This window comes from Sarcophilus harrisii, chromosome 1 (assembly GCF_902635505.1).
Source record: "Sarcophilus harrisii chromosome 1, mSarHar1.11, whole genome shotgun sequence".
Lineage (NCBI taxonomy): Eukaryota > Metazoa > Chordata > Mammalia > Dasyuromorphia > Dasyuridae > Sarcophilus > Sarcophilus harrisii.
Window position 1 is genome coordinate 588,394,117 of NC_045426.1, and position 16,959 is coordinate 588,411,075.

The window sequence follows — 16,959 nt, forward strand, 5'->3', positions numbered from 1 at the left end:
CATTCAGCCATTTTTTTTTTCCTTGAGCTATGTGTCTTAAAATTTACCTTTTACAATTTGAGTTCACTTGCTTGTGAATGTGAAAGATGGCAACAAGTAATTCAGAAATATTTCCTTAAGGATAGACACCTATTTTTGGAAGAATACATAAGCTTCCATGTCATGATTTTATAAAACTGACTTGATTTAATTTTTTTTTTTTTTTAATAGACTGCTCTGTATTTCTTAGGTAGATGTTGAGTGGTTTAAAATAAGTCTGTTCATTGTGAGAAAGGCACCAGACTACACTCAGTAATTTTGAGATCAAAATAGAAGAGACAGCAGTGGTTTTGTTAATTAAATATTATGCTAAGGTTTAGAATGTCAATGTATTCTTTAATATGCAATCTTGATTTATTAAGAACTATTAAAGCATAACTGAATCATTTATGGGCCTGTACTCTCTTGTATTTATAACCAAGACCCTTAAGAAGTGTAACATCCTTTTTCTTTTGTAGCAAACATAAAATGTTGGGGGTTTTTCTGAGTATCTTGAAAGGTAAATTGGTTGTTGCTTCATCTCGTTCTTGCCTGGCAGAGGGTTCACCTCATTCTAATGAATGGGGCTTTTCCAATTACAAGACTCATGAAAAAAATGATTTAGGTTTCTGATTCTTTGAAGTCATTTTGAGGGTCTTGATGGTTTTAAGTACTGTACTGGCAGCAACACCTTCATCTGCTTTAGTAGTCATGTGAGCACTTTGCACTTACAGTGATACAATATGATGCATTGATATAGCAACAGAGTTAGATTTGGGGACTGAGTCAAAAGGATTAATTCAATTTCAAAGACACTAAAAATTTCATCATCTAAGGAAATGATTTTTAATGGCATGAACATATATTTTCTTTCTCATTAAATCATAGTGGAAAAATTAGAGGTAGAGCTCAGAGTGTGTTCACTCATGTGCTGGACACCAGCATAGTCTGACAAGGCATTGGTCTTGTCCAGAATCATGAAAATGTTATTTCGACACCAAGTTTTTCTCCATTAATTTCATGATGTTTTCTTAATAGAAATTCATTCCAGTGACAGGATTGGGATTACAGAAGGAAAATTTAGTGAAAGTAGACTAAAAATGGATGTATTAAAGAATTAAGCTACTGTAGCTATAAGAAATACAATACAATCTTTTTTTTTTTTAATTGAAAATTAAAAAAAAAAAAAGAGAAAGGCACTGCCCAAGGTATTTGGATATTTTAAAATAATTTATAAAAAGTTAGATTGCTAATATCTTTGACATTTCAAGTAAATGAGGGCTAGGCCCAGTCAGTAAAACCTAAGTTCAAATCAGGTCCCAAACATTTAGGTGATGCTGGGCAAATCAACTTCTGTCAGTTGCAAAATGGGTATTACATGTTTGTTGTGAGGATAAAATGAGCTCATATTTATAAAGTGTTTGCAAAACTTAAAGTACTAAGAATTCTAATTATCATCATCATCATCATCATCACTATCATAATAATAGAAACAATTTCTTGATTGATACATCATCCCAGAGAATAGCTTCTAGGGTGGAAAAATATTTCTTTAAACAATAATCCCAATAAACAATGTTCTTTCTTTCAAAAAATATTTAAAAATACTACTATTGCTCCTGTTCCTGCTCCTCCTTTTCATGCTTCTTTTTACTCTTCATCTTCCTACTAACATTACAAGCTATGGCACCACTTTCTGCCTCAATTTCTTCATGTATAAAATGAAAGGCTCCACTCAGTCTCCCTTTTTAAAGCTCTTTTGAGCTTTAAATCTATCATTCTCTAATACTTCTTCTTATACTAATAATCAAAACTCTAATTTTCAAAGCAGTTTATGGTCTTCCAAGAGCTTTGTACACATTTCATTTGATTCTTAACAACAATCTTGGGAGATATGATAATCCCCATTTAAAAATAATATAGGTGGAAGGTCATTGGGAAGAATACTTGGCCAAGAGTGTGTAAAACATGGAGATATTCAGAAAGGTTCTCCAGATGCAGTGTTTAATTCTTTAAAGGGAACATTTATAATATTAGAGGGAGAAGGAGAATTCTCATCAGAAGAAATGAATGTGCATCAATTTCACATGGATCACAGTAATTTGTCACTAATAGATTAATAGGTATAGTAGCCAAAATTTTTAATTTAGAACGTGTTTAGTTTCTATTTCAGCTAAATTTTGTGCCTATACCATATGTACTGAAATTACTTCCTTGTGTTTTTTTTTCCCTAAAACCAGATGTTTGGTAATGCACTGAATAGGAAAATTCCACGTGGGGCAAATAGTATGACTAACTATGGGCAGCTGCTTTTTAAAATCAGACATATTATTCCGAAAAAATAAAAACTCTGACTATGAGGTCACTGTGAAGATGTACAGAACACTATTAGTGCATAGAATGTTTTATACATAAATGTATCTGATTTCAAATTCAGCATGATTTCTTGGAAAACTACAGATATTAGAGCTTGTGCCTTGTATAAAATACTGATAGATATACAGGTTGCTTTGACGTAGCCTGATGTGATGTTGTGATGTGAACCTTGTAACTGTATATGAAATACTTTTGTCAGGATCTTATTGGGCAGTGAGTTTGTTTGACAGTTGTTTGACAGAGAGCATCTATGGCTATAAAAAAGGAAACTGCTTTTATTAAGAGGGAAATAAGTCCATCCAAACAGCTTGGCTGTTCTAAAGATGAGTGTCAGAAATTCAGCTGGGGTTTTATAGAATGTAGAAAGTGCAATTTCACAAGGAATATTAACCCCAGGGCAAAGCTCCTGGTTAAGGAGATTTCTGTTTTCTAATAGATATTAACATTACATCCAGAGGTGCTTATGTTTGCATCAAAATTTTTAATAATTGAATTATCAGTTCAGAAAGAGTAGTTTTAATTGAGCCACAGGTTAGATAGTCTACCTATGTTTGTTTTCTTTAAAATATTTTTGATGAGAAACAGAAGTCAATAATAATAATAGTGAAAGACATAGTGAAAATAGGCTGCCTCTTTTAACAATCTTACAATGCAACCAGTACATTTTTAATACTGAGTACAGACCTATCCAGAAGTGCAAACCTAATTCATTTGTACTTTTCTAAGCTCTGTTTTGATTTCACAGGAGAGTCAAATTTTATAATAAGTCTAGGGAGTGGGAAATATGTATGTATGTATACGCATATATGTCTATATATATTTATAAATATATGAAAGATTATATTTATATTTTATGTATGTTTGGTAATATGCACTCAAAAATTAAATGAATAAATTGGAGACTAGAAAAAGAAAATGATTAAAATATTCCTGTTAATGTGTAGGTAATGTCCTGGTTGTGGCAGAAGTGAGACTGTAGCAAATGCACATTACAGCATTAAACAATAGCATAGTCTTCGCGGGAAAACTGACGTGACAGGTGTAGCCACTGATGCTTCAAGCACATACTCTGACCTAAAGACTTACAATCTGCTACAGGCTTTAGAGCACATACTGTGGAGGCAGAATTATGGTTGAGAAGAGGAGGATAGGCAATTGCAGCACAGGGACTCCCACAAACTTTCCACAAAATTTGTTTTTCAATTTCTTATGGAAATGGCAAATAAAAAATAAAATGGAAATGGGCTCTTTCCTGCTTTCTTGCCAACTTGCCTCATTCTACTAGATACAAAAGGAGGTTTCTGGGAACTTTCTTAATAAATGTGCCTTCTTAATAAAATGTGCCTTTCTTAATAAATGAGACTGTAGCATTTGAGCTTAGTCTTTTGCTAAGTGTCCCTTATAGTTAATTCCAAAATTTGGTTCTTACTGTATTCGCCTTTCAATTAGTTTTGCCTAACAATCGATGCCCCCTGGATTCCAGAATTATGCAAAAGTTGAAAATAAAACTAGCTTCTATTGAATCCATATTTTTGTAATATATTAGTTATTATATTTTGTAGCTCTCTAAAGAGTTTGCTCTTCTGGTCCAATTTTGCTTCTACTTCCAATTTTGCTTAATTTTAACTAAATATAAGTTACCTTACATCTCACTCAAGATTTTATTTATTTATTTATTTTTATTTCTATTGCCATTATTTGAATCATTAAAAAAAAAAAAAAAAGCACATGACGGTGTTCTTAAAGCCTGGCTCATGCATCATTTTTGAACTTTAATGATTTTCACTGTAGTAATAGCATAGCAGCCCTATAAAAGAGACATATTGTTTGTAATGTATCTTACTCCAAACAAATGAAGCAATTCAGAGGTTTATGCAATGGAAGTAGCTTTCTAAATTTGTGATTCTTCTCTGTTCTGTTGTCAAGAACAGTTGTACATCTGCTCAGCACAGACTTTCAGAGACTATGAACTTTAATTGAGGAAAAATAATGAGGGTTCAGGGATCACTGATACAAAGTCAGCTACAAAGGCAGGTGCCCTCTCACCAGATCAATGGATTATATATTCCTTTGTCATAAACAGGAAACAGTTGGTTGTGTGTAGTGCCTATGTGCATATTTTAAAACCTGGCTACATTTTTTTTCTTTCCTCGTCAGCATAATACTTTTTAAACAGTGCTTAATTTATGATTCAAAAAGCAATGTAAAATAATGTCAGTAGCATTAATATTGTATTAAAAATTAAAAAGATTTGAGAAACTTTGAAATTATTTTCATAACCCCCAATATTATACCTGCATTTTACTTACTACTTTATTTGACATGTTTCAGTGCTTTTATGTTTGTTTGTTGGTCTGATTACCAGGTAATATGGATGATATATCTGTATCTCTCTCTGTATATGTGTGTCTCTCTCTCATCTTATTTATGTATCATCAAATATGTAGTTGATCATTACATATTTATCATTAGAAATAGATATATTTCATATTATATCTAAATTTTTAAGCAATCATATATGCCTAAAATTTCAGATCTTTAGAAAATTCAGTTCCTTAAAATACCATTTTAATATTTAGTCCATAGAAAATTTACAAAACACTTAATCTGAATTTCTTCTTGCTATAGAGTACAAAATTTTGGAAGGCTTCTTCAAGTGAATCAAATAAATAATTTAAGATTTAAGAAAGCATATTGTAATTGTATGTGTTAGTGGCTCTCTCTCATATACGTGAGCCTGTCCAACCTCACAGGCCAAGGCCAACCCAAAAGGGCATGTTTTTACTGTAGCAGGTACTCATTAGCAAACCAAACAAAGGATATACAGGAATGCCTGGGATTAGCTATAATTTTCACACTGACAAGTGACTTTCATAATACATAATGATATGCTGGCAATTTTAAATCTTAGGTTCAAGAGATCACAGGTTTAACTTCTGATGATGGGTTACATGGCAAGATAATCTGACTTTTAATACTTGGAGGTTATAGACCATAGAAAACACATCATGAGTTCTATGCGGAGCACCTTTATGAGTAGCTTAATTGAACTCTCTGAGACTTTAAGATTCCTTTCCACCTTAAAAAAGTGTTCTAAGCAGATTCCTATGAAAACTCTTCATTTTATCAAAAGATATATATGTTAATTCCTTTTCAAGATGAGATTCCAGTAAAATGGAATCTCCTTGAAGTCAGAGAATATTCTTTTTCAATCTTGATTCCCCCCTCACCTAGCATAGACTTTTAATAATTGTCTTTTGAATTGTCACATGGATAATACATCTGGTTCTGTGAAAAGTGTTTTGAATTTCTAAAATCTAAGTGATGAGCTGCAATGAAATGCTAACAAATTAGTTCTTTCAAGTATTTTTTAAAATTTGAAATTAAACATACTTGTCAAATATTTAGTTTAAAATAGTTTCTCATGTAATACTTTTCTATTTCAGTAATGAAGAATACCTTAAGTGGAAACAATTAAGGAACATCATGTATGTATGTATATATATATATAGGTTTAACATCTCATGGATAAATAAAAACTAATATTTCTTAGAGGAAGATATCTCATTAGAATAGCTCCCATACATGTTTACTCTTCACTAAAGATGAGCAGATTATCAGCAAGCATATATATATATATATATATATGCACATTCTACTTAAAATAGCAATAACAATATACATTTATATATTTAATATAGCAATATAATTTGCATTTTTAAATCTAAAAACCAATAAAAATTTTTCAGTGTTTTATTGGTTGAATATGTTTTTCTGCTCCATTATGTAGTAATATATATTTCTACAATATAGTGTGAGGTTTGGGGATAAAAATTTAATTTTAATTGTTTTATATTTCTTGTTCTGGATCTGAGATTTTATTAGTATGAGATTTGTGACATTTCTCTATTTCTGTTCTTTTTACCAGATAGAACTACTAGTAGTCTATTTGTAATCTCAAAGAATTTCCTGGGGAAACTTGAGAATTTAAATGACTTATCCAAGATCATAGCTTGTATGTGGTAAAATCAAGTCTTGAACATAGATTATTATGATATCTTATCTTTTTTTTATCTGCTACTCCACACTACCTATCATTTTAAAAAATATTAATACAAATAGTTATACTGTCAATCCTATTCATCCAACCTGTTTAGAAAAGTTCAGATAGTCTACTCAATTAAACCTAAAGAGGCCATTGAAATAAATTGAGTTGGATTTGATGACCAGTGATTCTCATAATGCTCAAGTTTATTAATGAATCACATGACTAGCATTTCTATTGTTCTAGAACTCAATTTGATTCTGTATTAGAGATTAGAAATTAGTATATACAATATACTATCATATTACTATTATTATTTATATAATAATATATTAAATATATAATATAAAATTCAACATACCTTGTCACCCAAATATTTGAAATTATGATCCCATATTTGCCCTCACAAGGCTGAATATGCCATGTTAAGAACAAGTCATAAAATCCATGATTATTATTATTTTTATTACTGTTTTGTTATTATCATTTTGCTTAGGGTCAGGAGTATACACAATGTATAAATTAATCCAAAAGTAGAGGAGAAATTATTCTTAGGCATAGATTTAAATTTGGCCTGCTTTATTTTTGTGGATTGAAATGTATAAAGGTCATTTTCAGAAATTTAATCATTAATTTTATAGGTGACCAGAAAAACTTTGACTAGCATTAGGGAAAAAATAGTATGGGTTCTCTATATTGAAGCTGTGTAGTGCAAGAAGTTACGCTGTCAGGTATTTATTCATAAACTTTAGCTTGAATCCAAACAGCAGGGGTTAATAAGTCCAGTCAGAAAAATGGTGTCATTCCATCCAGAGATGAAAAACTCAAAATGAAATTACATCAGTAAAGGTAAAATAAATTTTAAGAAAAGAAAAGAAACTTTAGAAAAGAGGGCTTTGTCTTCAAATTCTAATCTCTAGAGATGACAGTGGTTGCCTAATGTTCTTTGGTTTTTGACCTGTCATTTTAGATAGAATTTAATTTCTAACAAAAAGAGTTATAAAGAAAGATGAATTATCATAAAAAATATAAGAAATGTCATGTTAACTAACCTTTTCTGGTTGAAAGTATCAAATTATCTATGGATCTATCACAGAGATTGTCTGTAGGAATAGAAAAAAGTAAAACTTGATTACCATTTATAGATTCTCACATAACTTGCATAAGACTGGCCTTGTCTGGGAAAGCCTCAATTAAGTATCACAAGGAGGACACTTGTGCAAAAGGAAGGAATCTGCAAACCTTTAGAATATACTTCCACTTTACTCTGTTTTGTGTGGGGAGGGAAAATCTAAGCCAAATTTGTTCATGCAGGATTGAAAAAAGGGAAAACCAGCTCCACAGCTTAGAACTATATACTTCATTTAGAGCAGGGCAAAGCACTAAATGTTTAAAAACAATTTTCATTTCAGTCTTTAATAATATTAAAATTGTGCATTTGGGGAAAGCATTTGGAGGAGAATCCAATAAAGGTATACATCACATGTCAAAATACAACTGAGGTGTTTGGCAGCTGATGTACTGGGCATGTCAGGAAGCCTTTGTGACTACTCAAGGGAAAGGAAGCATACTCTAAGCTTTTTTTTCTGAAATGACATTTTCAGACCACCTTCTGATGATGATTGGTCTCTTTTTTCTGCAAAGTTCTATAGAGAATATATTTTAATTAGCTTCCACTTGATACCACTTCATACACACTGCCCAGCTCTGACCCAATGTCTGATCGTATAGAATGCATTACAAAAGAACTGGTCATTTGAGTGCTTTAATATAGCTTTGCATTAATGTGAGACATCATTTAGACAAGGCATTAAAAGTGTTATTTTAATGACTGAAGTGTGTAGGGTAGAAGAAGCTTAATCTTTATAGGGAGAACAATTTCAATTAGCTCTAAAATATTAATTTGTTGGTACAACTATATACTCTAATGTATTTGGCTACAAAAAAAAAAATCTTATGAATAATACATTGCTTGATTCCAGTCTAATTCCTACATTGTAACTAATACTATCAATTGAAACAGGAGCCACTAATCTTAGAACCATCCGGATTCAAGTTAAAATTTTAAAAACTGATCATTTTGAATACTGAATCTCCTTTTTGTTTCCTGCACCTCTGGCCGGTGTAATTTGTAATGGCATAAATAAAATATGCAACCTCTGGCTAGCATGGCATTGAATAGTTTTAAAATGGGTTATAGCTATTTGTTGTGGGAATTTAAGAGAATTTTTATTTGTTTGTTTACACAGCAAATATAAAATATGCTCCCTGGAAACAATTGGTCTCGCTGTGGAAAGTCTGGAAATGTGAGAACAAAAATAACTACATGCCATAATCCCACTATTGTATTTCTGTGGACTAAAAATGCTACAGTTCTGGCTTTTCCTCTCCTCGTTTATCCCCCTGTAGTCTTATCTTTCCATTGTGCTGATTGTTTATTGCAACACCTTGGCATAGGTTTTCATAGCAATGCCCAGGGTCCTACCTTAGCATGAATGAGAGTCACACGGGTAGAAACCCTTTAAGTCTTTTAGAAAATGCACCGTCTTCTGTGCAGTTAACCAAAACTCTAATATTGCTTCCATAGATATCTCAGGGGATGCCCATGCAAGGGTGAAACATTGGTAGTTATAACCTGCTTGAATGCTATATTTGTCAATGTGGGGAAATCACTTTCCCCTAGATGTGGTTTCTTCCAAGGCTGTATCTACACAATACCAAAACAGCCGATTGAGAAGTGAAAAACCCAGTCACTCATCCATCTGCTTTGTCTCCATATTGACAAATATCCAGAAACTGCCTGAATTACTATGGTAGGAACAATTGCTTTCATACAGATAGGCTCCTAAAGCCCCCATTAACACCTGTGCCAACAGTTCCCCATGGCACTGTCTCTGACTACTTAGATTCTTTTTAACTGAGATTCCATTTCATTGTCACTGCCTGTTCTTTTCTATGGGCTGTCCTAATCCTTCCTGCCTAAGCTAGTTGCTTTAAATATTAGTGATTTAACCTATTTTGCATTGAATTTGTCCACTTAGTTAATGTTCAAGCACTGTCATTTTTTTTTCATTTGTATTAAAGGTATGAAGGGATGTTTCTGGTCACACAATGAAAATTTTATTTCATATCCCAAGCAAGATTAAAAGAAGAAAAAGAGCTCTGTTATATAGCAAAGGAGAGCAACTCTAATGCAGTTTGAGAGCTAGGTGAAAGAATGATTTTGTAGTAGATTTCATGCAGCAGTTGGCATTGGCAGCATTGCAAAAAGAGATGTATTCTGTTGTGCTCTGTTTGATCAAGTGCTAAACCCGTGTGATCAATAGAGAGACAGATGTCGGGTGCAGATGGCGATGCCGTGATACCTGGGGCAGAGTGGGCCTGCCAGAATGACAGAATGGGAACAAGGAAGAGCAGCAATGCAACAGAATGTGACAAATGAAATTAGGGTTTATACTAGTCGATAATTTACAGCTAATACAAAGTGACAGAATTTTTCAGCATCCAGTATATTTTACTCCTAGTAATACTATAGCCAATAAAGCCATATTTCATGCAGTATAATAAAATAGGAGCAGTAGGAAAATAGACTCCAGCCATTTTTTTTATTATGGTACAACTTTTCAAATTGATTCCTGGGAGAATACTAATAGCATGGAAGTCCTATAATAATAGTGTCTACAAACATTTTATCTTCAACTTTATAGGAGATGAATCACTTACTTTGATTGTATATTGGACTCACAAGTTGAAGATAGATCACTCTGCTATGACTGAAATGTGTACAATAGAACTGGTGCTTTAAAAAAATGCATCTTCCAATCTGTTTATAAGACAATAAAACAATGATCAATTCCCCTCATATAAATAAGGAGCCAACATTTGACTTTCTGTATTAGCAGGAATTGTGAAGTTGTCATCTCCTTTGTAATTAAAAATGAAAAGAACCCAGTAAGCACATATTGAAAAGGCCCCTGTGTTCATGGTCCAAAAGCTGCAGTTAATATATTTTGCAGAATATTTTATATTAGTGTTAATTCAAAGTGAGTTGATGGGTAGTTTGAGCTAATAACAATTGGGATAAAGGTTAACATGTCTTTTTCATTTTATGGACTAACTAAATCTTATGATTCTATACATACACACATACCACACACATACACACACACACACACACACACACACACAACTGCCATATTGTTGGACAACAAACCAGCATGAGTGAACATATGACAACATAATGAGAAGCTGTAAAAAAATAAAAAAAGGCAAATATGTCTTTGGTCCCTCCCCCTTCTCTTTTAGTAACCTGCCGATCCTTAATAGCATTCTTCCTCATTTGCTCAGTGTCCAATCTTTTGCTATATTCCCTGATAGTCTGATGGGAGTGGGAGAAATTCTAGACCTGCCCACCTTGTTTTTGACTTTTGCACTGTGGCCAGTGGAAAGAAAACTGGGTTCAAGTTAAAGTATCTGAATTCAAATTTTGCCTCTGACATTTACTATATAAATCAAATCATTTAATTTCTCACCTCAGTTCCCTCATTTGTAAAATGTGTTTGAACTAGAATGGTCTCTTCCATTCTGAGTCTATGTTTCTAGACTTCCTTTGGCTATCTTTATTGTCTCTCTGTCTCTCTCTCTCTGAATCTGTCTCTCTCTCTGAGTGGGTGTCTCTGTCTCTATCTCTTTCTCTGTCTCTTTCTGTCTCTGTCTGAGTCTGTCTCTGTCTCTCAGTCTTTGCTTCTATGTCTCTCTATCTCTCTGTCCCTCTCTGTGTGTCTGTGTCTGTGTCTGTCTCTGTGTGTCTGTCTGTCTTTCTCAACTTGCTTAACCAAATTTCCCCTAACTAAATAATCTGTCTACCACTTTGGATTACAACTCTTTCACACAATTCTCATCTGATCATTGGATCAGATGAATGTTAATAGAATAGGGAGCTGAGGACCAGATAGAGAGCACCCAGAGGTGATGCTCTGATAGACAGACATCAGTCATGGTATGAGGTTATGAATTCAAATGTGACCCCAGACACTTGACACTTACTAGCTGTGGAACCCCAATTGCCTTGCCAGAAAAAAAAATAGAAGTGTATGATTCTTTTCACCTTGGGCCTCACTTTTCTGTCACTTCATCACTGTCACTGAAGAATGGCATGGTAGATTGAGGGGTCATTTTTTCGTTTTTGTTTCATTTTGTTCATCTGTTTCTTGAGCTGCTGTAGCCAAAAACAAAACAAAACAAAACAATAACAACAACAACAAAAATTCCAGCCACTGATTAGGGAACAGAGAAAAAAAACAAGAATATATTAAATGCCCACTATGTTTTAAGCACATACTAAGTGCTTTACAATTGTGATCTCATTTAATCTGGTAATCAACATTGTACTGAGTCTCTAACAGTGCACTATGCGAGTCAGACAGATATATTGTCTCTATTTGTGGTACCTAAAATCTATTCACCTTTCTAGAGCCTGATAGAGAGCTCTAGATCATCTACACTCATGATCAACAGTGTGGACTTTAATGGGGATTCTTCTGATCAGCAAAGACTGATCATACTTCCTGGGGGATATTTATGTTCTACCAGAGATAATACCTTTCCTCCAAAAGAATGGAGCTTTCTTGGTAACATTTCTTGGTCACACTTGGTAACAAGTGACAGCCTCTAGGCAAGGCATTTACATCCATAAAGATTTTTCAAGAGGCCTTCAGGAACTAATAGAGTAGGAACTATGGCAAGGTAGAAAAAGTACTAAATTCAGCCCCAGAAAATGAGTTCAAGTTGGAGTTCTATCATTTATTAGCTTTGTTGCCTTGAGAAATGGACCTCTTTTTGGGGGGGAGGAGAGCATGAGAGAATTTGAAAAGTCCATACCAGCTCTAATATTGTGTAATTCTTCATCCAGAGGTAAAGCAACTCAGCCACTAAAATTGACAGCAGTAGGAAAATAATATTAATAATAATATATTTTATTTAATTACTCATTCAATTGCTTAGGCTGGCATTCAAGGCCCTTCATAATTTACTTTTTTTCTCCCCCTGAGGCAATTGGGGTTAAATGACTTGCCCAGGGTCACACAGCTAGGAAGTGTTAAATGTCTGAGGCCAAATTCGAACTCAGGTTCTCCTAACTTCAGGGCTGGTGCACTATCCACTAAACCAACTAGCTGCCCCTCATAATTTACCTAACACTCTAATTCCATAACATTCTATTCCCTTTCATCCCAGTCAACTGGATGACAAGTTGATATCCTGTCACTTTCCATCTACACACATTTTTAGAGACACTTCTTCCATGGAAGATTTATTGATCTTACCTAAATAGAGGTGCTTTTTCCATCTTTATTTTTCTTAGTTTTGTTTTTCTTGATTTCTTTTTGCTTTTGACATGTTACTTTGTATGCTATTTATATGTCAATTTTTATTTTCTGGAGTGTCAGGTCTTTGCCTATTTTCTTCTGTTTTAACATCACCTATCACACCATCTTTAGCAAAGTGCATATTTAAAATCTATTTTAATTGAATTGGATTCTTGGAACCATCAGCTGAAGATTATCTCCTTTTTTCAAATGTGTCTTTGAACATTGCCCAACTTTCTCCTCTCTATTTCTTTCATTCTTTCTTTTATTCCACTTTTTTATGTGTACTTCTTTCTATTTATCTTCACTTTAAATCTGGGGAGGGGAGTCACTTTCATTTCTATTGACGGTTTATTTTTACATTATAGGCATTGCTTCATAAATTGTCTCTTGTAACAAAGTAAAACATTTAAGTAAAAAGAATAACATAGTTACCTCATCAGAAAGTCCAATGGAATATTTGACAGCTATAGAATCCTTCACTTTTCTCATTTTACAAAATTAACAAATATCTATTTTCTCTTTCTTACACTCCTATCGCATTAGAAAAAAGAGGGGGAAAGGATTCTGTGACCTTGTTAAGCAAAACCAATTTCCTCTTCATTGTCTGTGTGTGTGTGTGTGTGTGTGTGTGTATCTTCACTGAATCCTTCCCATTTTAGTAATAGATAGCATGTTCATCATTGCCCTCTGGAACCATTCATGGTCTTTTTATTGAGCATAGTTTTTACAGATTCCAAAATTGTTTATTATTATGGTTCTGTTGTCATTATATAAATTTTTCTCCTAGTTCTGCTCATCTCATTTTTCATTAGTTCATAAAAGTCTTCAAAATTGCTCATTTTTATAATATTGATGTTACAATGTAAATTGTTCAACTGGCTCTGTTCACTTCTCTTTGTAAGAGTTTACATAAGTTTTTAATATGTCTCTTTCAAATTATTGGCTTCCTCATTTCTTACAACATAATAGTATTGCCCAATTCATTTTATTCATCCATTCCTGTATTGTCAGTTTGGGATTTCAAGCTCCTTAAGAGTCATATTTGAAGCACAACTGTGTCCCCAGCATTTAGCACAGTGTTGTGTTCATTTTGGGGCTTGTATGTAAATCTATGCATACACATCTATCATAAGTGTGAGAGGCTCTCAAGATAGAAACTCTACTAACTCAGATTGGGAACTGGAGCAGAGTGTTCTATAGATTCCTAGATATTTTAGGATTGGGTTACTGGCTGAAGATCATCAAAGGCAAGATTTGATCCCACATCTTCCTATCTCTAGGGCTGTTCATCTTTCCACTACAGAGTAGGAGTATAATAAATGTTTATTGAATTGAGTGGAAACAAAATCAATTCAATAAGAGATTATAAAGTATATGTATACCAGATGCTCCTCACAGGCCAGGTCTATGGCCTTCAGTGACCATAATAACTACTACTCCCACCATCACAGTCAACACTCCAGTGGAATCAACAATCATTGTTTAGCAACAGTGATAGGACCAAATATCTCAACTATTGCAGTTCTGTTCTCTGTGGAGGCAGGCCTGCCACTGAGCCAATATTGAGCATGTGGTGATCCTAAATGTATGCATACTTATTCACAGCACATACAGAGGTAGTTTTTAATAGAATGAATTATACCTATTGTCCATTACAGTATTATAGTTTGGGCTAGAGTCAACTTTAATAAAAACAACTTTCAGCTTATTAAAATCCAGCATTGTGAAATGTCTATTCGGGACTATAAAATGGAATATGGCAACAGTAGCAATAAGAATATTTCCCAAGGCAATTCAGCTGGCTCTAAAAAAAAATAGGAGAAAAGTTTCGCTCTTTAAAAACAGCATCAACAACAACACAGAAACAACAATTAAGGCCCTATTCTTTAGGGAATTCAGTGAGGATGCTCTCCAAGTATGTAATGCTAGATACCTAACTTCATCTTAATTCAACAGACCTGTTATGCTTTTCTTTACTTTTTCTTTCTAATTTGGTAGAATAACCTACCATGTGTGGGCTGTTACATTATCCTGTGAAGACTTGTTGAAAATGTAGTTCGGGTCAAGTCTACATGATCATTCACTCAGGGAAGAGTGAAATCCACAGCTGTAGCCTAGAGTCATAATAGAAAGCATGTTGTTTTGTCAGAAAAGGGCTTCCTGGACTAACAGGTATCTCTTAATATAGATCATGACATTCTCTTCCAAAGACATACTTATATGTCCTTTGACATGGATCTAGATGGACATTAGCAAGGCAACAAAGGTATTACTGGAATTCTTACTTTTACAAAACAAATACTGCATGCATTCCTAAGTACATTCTTAATTGAAATCTAGTTCCTTTACAAGCTCTTAAAACTGAGATGGAGTGTTTACAGGATAAATTTCTTGTCACAGCTTCATAGTCTATACCCATCTGCCTTTGAAGACCTTGAAATTATTAAATATTAGCTAAAATGAAAAAGAAATCTAGAGATCTTTTAGACTAATAACTTCTTCCTGTTTGACTTTGATCAGCTCTTAATCTCTTTGACTTAACCTCCCCGAGTCTGTTTCCTCATTTATAAAATGGAGTAGAGAAGGAACTGGATGGCTTTTAAGGATCCTTTTTAAGGGCCCAAAACTAAGATTCTTTAAACTCAAAATGCTACATGTTACAGAGAAGGAAACTGAGGCATATAGAGATTAAAGGAAGTTCAAAGACCAAAAGCCAGGTGCCATGCTAGTTTCAATAAAACAAGTTTACTCAGGGACAACCTAGGGCATAGTAAACTGGAGAAATCTTGGGAGCTCAGGATTTACTTTCTTTTCAAGTAAGGAAATCTGATTCATCATTGAAGGTTAAATTTAGTTTCTTCCTTCTCTGCCACTAGAGTTCATACTGTTCTTTTCCTCACATTTCTTAAGTCCTATAAGTTTGCTTACAGAGGTACCTCCTACAACATATGCTATATGTATGATTCTGGGCAAACCAGTGCTGTGGGCCAGCAATGTTAAACTTATAGCCTATAAGTGGCTGTCCCCCAAAATTCCCAGGACTTCTGGGAAGCAGACTTAAATGTAAATTGGAGGGTAATTAATAAAATAAACAAAAATACAACAACAAGAAAATGTAAAATTGTGGTTTCCTAAATCTACGTGACCCCAAAGGGTCCTTCTATTTAAGTTAGTTCTCTAGGCAATTCTCTAAGACTACATATTTCACAAGAGTTTCCAACCTTCATTAATGGAAAGTGTTTCCTTCGATTGGAAGTCCCTATGCTGATGAAATCAAGGATATAATCTTTATCCCCTAAGCCTATGGACCTTACAATCTATCTCATTTAGTTTGACATCAAATAAGTATTGTCTTCCATCTTTTCTTCTGTATTTCATATGTGTATATCTTGTTCCTCATACATACATATATATATTTTGCTGCCAGGGGTAAGAGACAATGTCTTATATTTACATTGTATCTTCAGTGTAATATTAGTTAGTAATATTAGAAATAGCTCCTAATTATAAAGAGCTTTACAATTTAGTGTCCTATATAGTACTTATGCATTTTTTATTATCATTGTCTTTATAAGTGCAAATGAAGTATGTTTCATGTGTGCTGACAAATCTAGTCTGTGCTCTGTGCATATTCATATCTATTTTATAAATGGAAAAGTTGAGGCTTGGAAAAGTTATTTATTTTTCTAGGAAGAAAGATAGAAAGGAAATTAGAGCCCAGAATTGAACCCTGTTCTTTTTTAGGACTCTTTCCACTATATAGCACTACCCTCTCAAATATTATCTTGGATACTGTTATGTGTTCACTGAAGGAATTAGCCAATAAATGAACATATAAACAAGGACTATCTTTGCTTTTGCAGCTTCATTTCTGTTGTTTCCTGTAGGAAGCCATTGTCCATTCTCGTTAGTAGAAGTCGCAGTCATGTGGTGACCGAAAGAGAAGGGGTCTCCTACTCTCCCTTCATGCCAAGTAGGCTGATAGTTATGACTTGATGTATCTCCTTGTGGATAAGGATATACTGATTATATAGTAAGGTTTGCTTATAGCATATCTAGAGAAATAAGACAGAGAATTTTAAAATTTAAAGAATTTAGGGTTTTTAAAAATCATATAGATCCATCAATTTCTAGATGGCTAGCCTATGGCTC

General features: G+C 33.6%; 1 protein-coding gene and 1 long non-coding RNA gene across 5 annotated transcripts in view; one reads left to right on the forward strand and one right to left on the reverse strand.

The window, feature by feature from the left end:
- Positions 1 to 15,120, reverse strand: part of LOC116420678 — an 87,070-nt gene extending 71,950 nt beyond the window's left edge. For 2 of the 3 annotated variants that reach the window (XR_004231070.1, XR_004231068.1), the window contains exons 1-4: positions 14,816 to 15,120; positions 11,547 to 11,657; positions 10,163 to 10,262; positions 7,492 to 7,542 (exon numbers count right to left, since the gene is read on the reverse strand). This is a non-coding gene — a long non-coding RNA (uncharacterized LOC116420678). Of the gene's footprint in view, positions 1 to 7,491; positions 7,543 to 10,162; positions 10,263 to 11,546; positions 11,658 to 12,319; positions 12,416 to 14,815 lie in introns of those variants that run through there. The other variant, XR_004231069.1, reaches the window with a different exon arrangement.
- The window catches only part of ZFPM2 (zinc finger protein, FOG family member 2), a 543,440-nt gene that overhangs the window by 480,204 nt on the left and 46,277 nt on the right, over positions 1 to 16,959 (forward strand). The window lies entirely within an intron of this gene.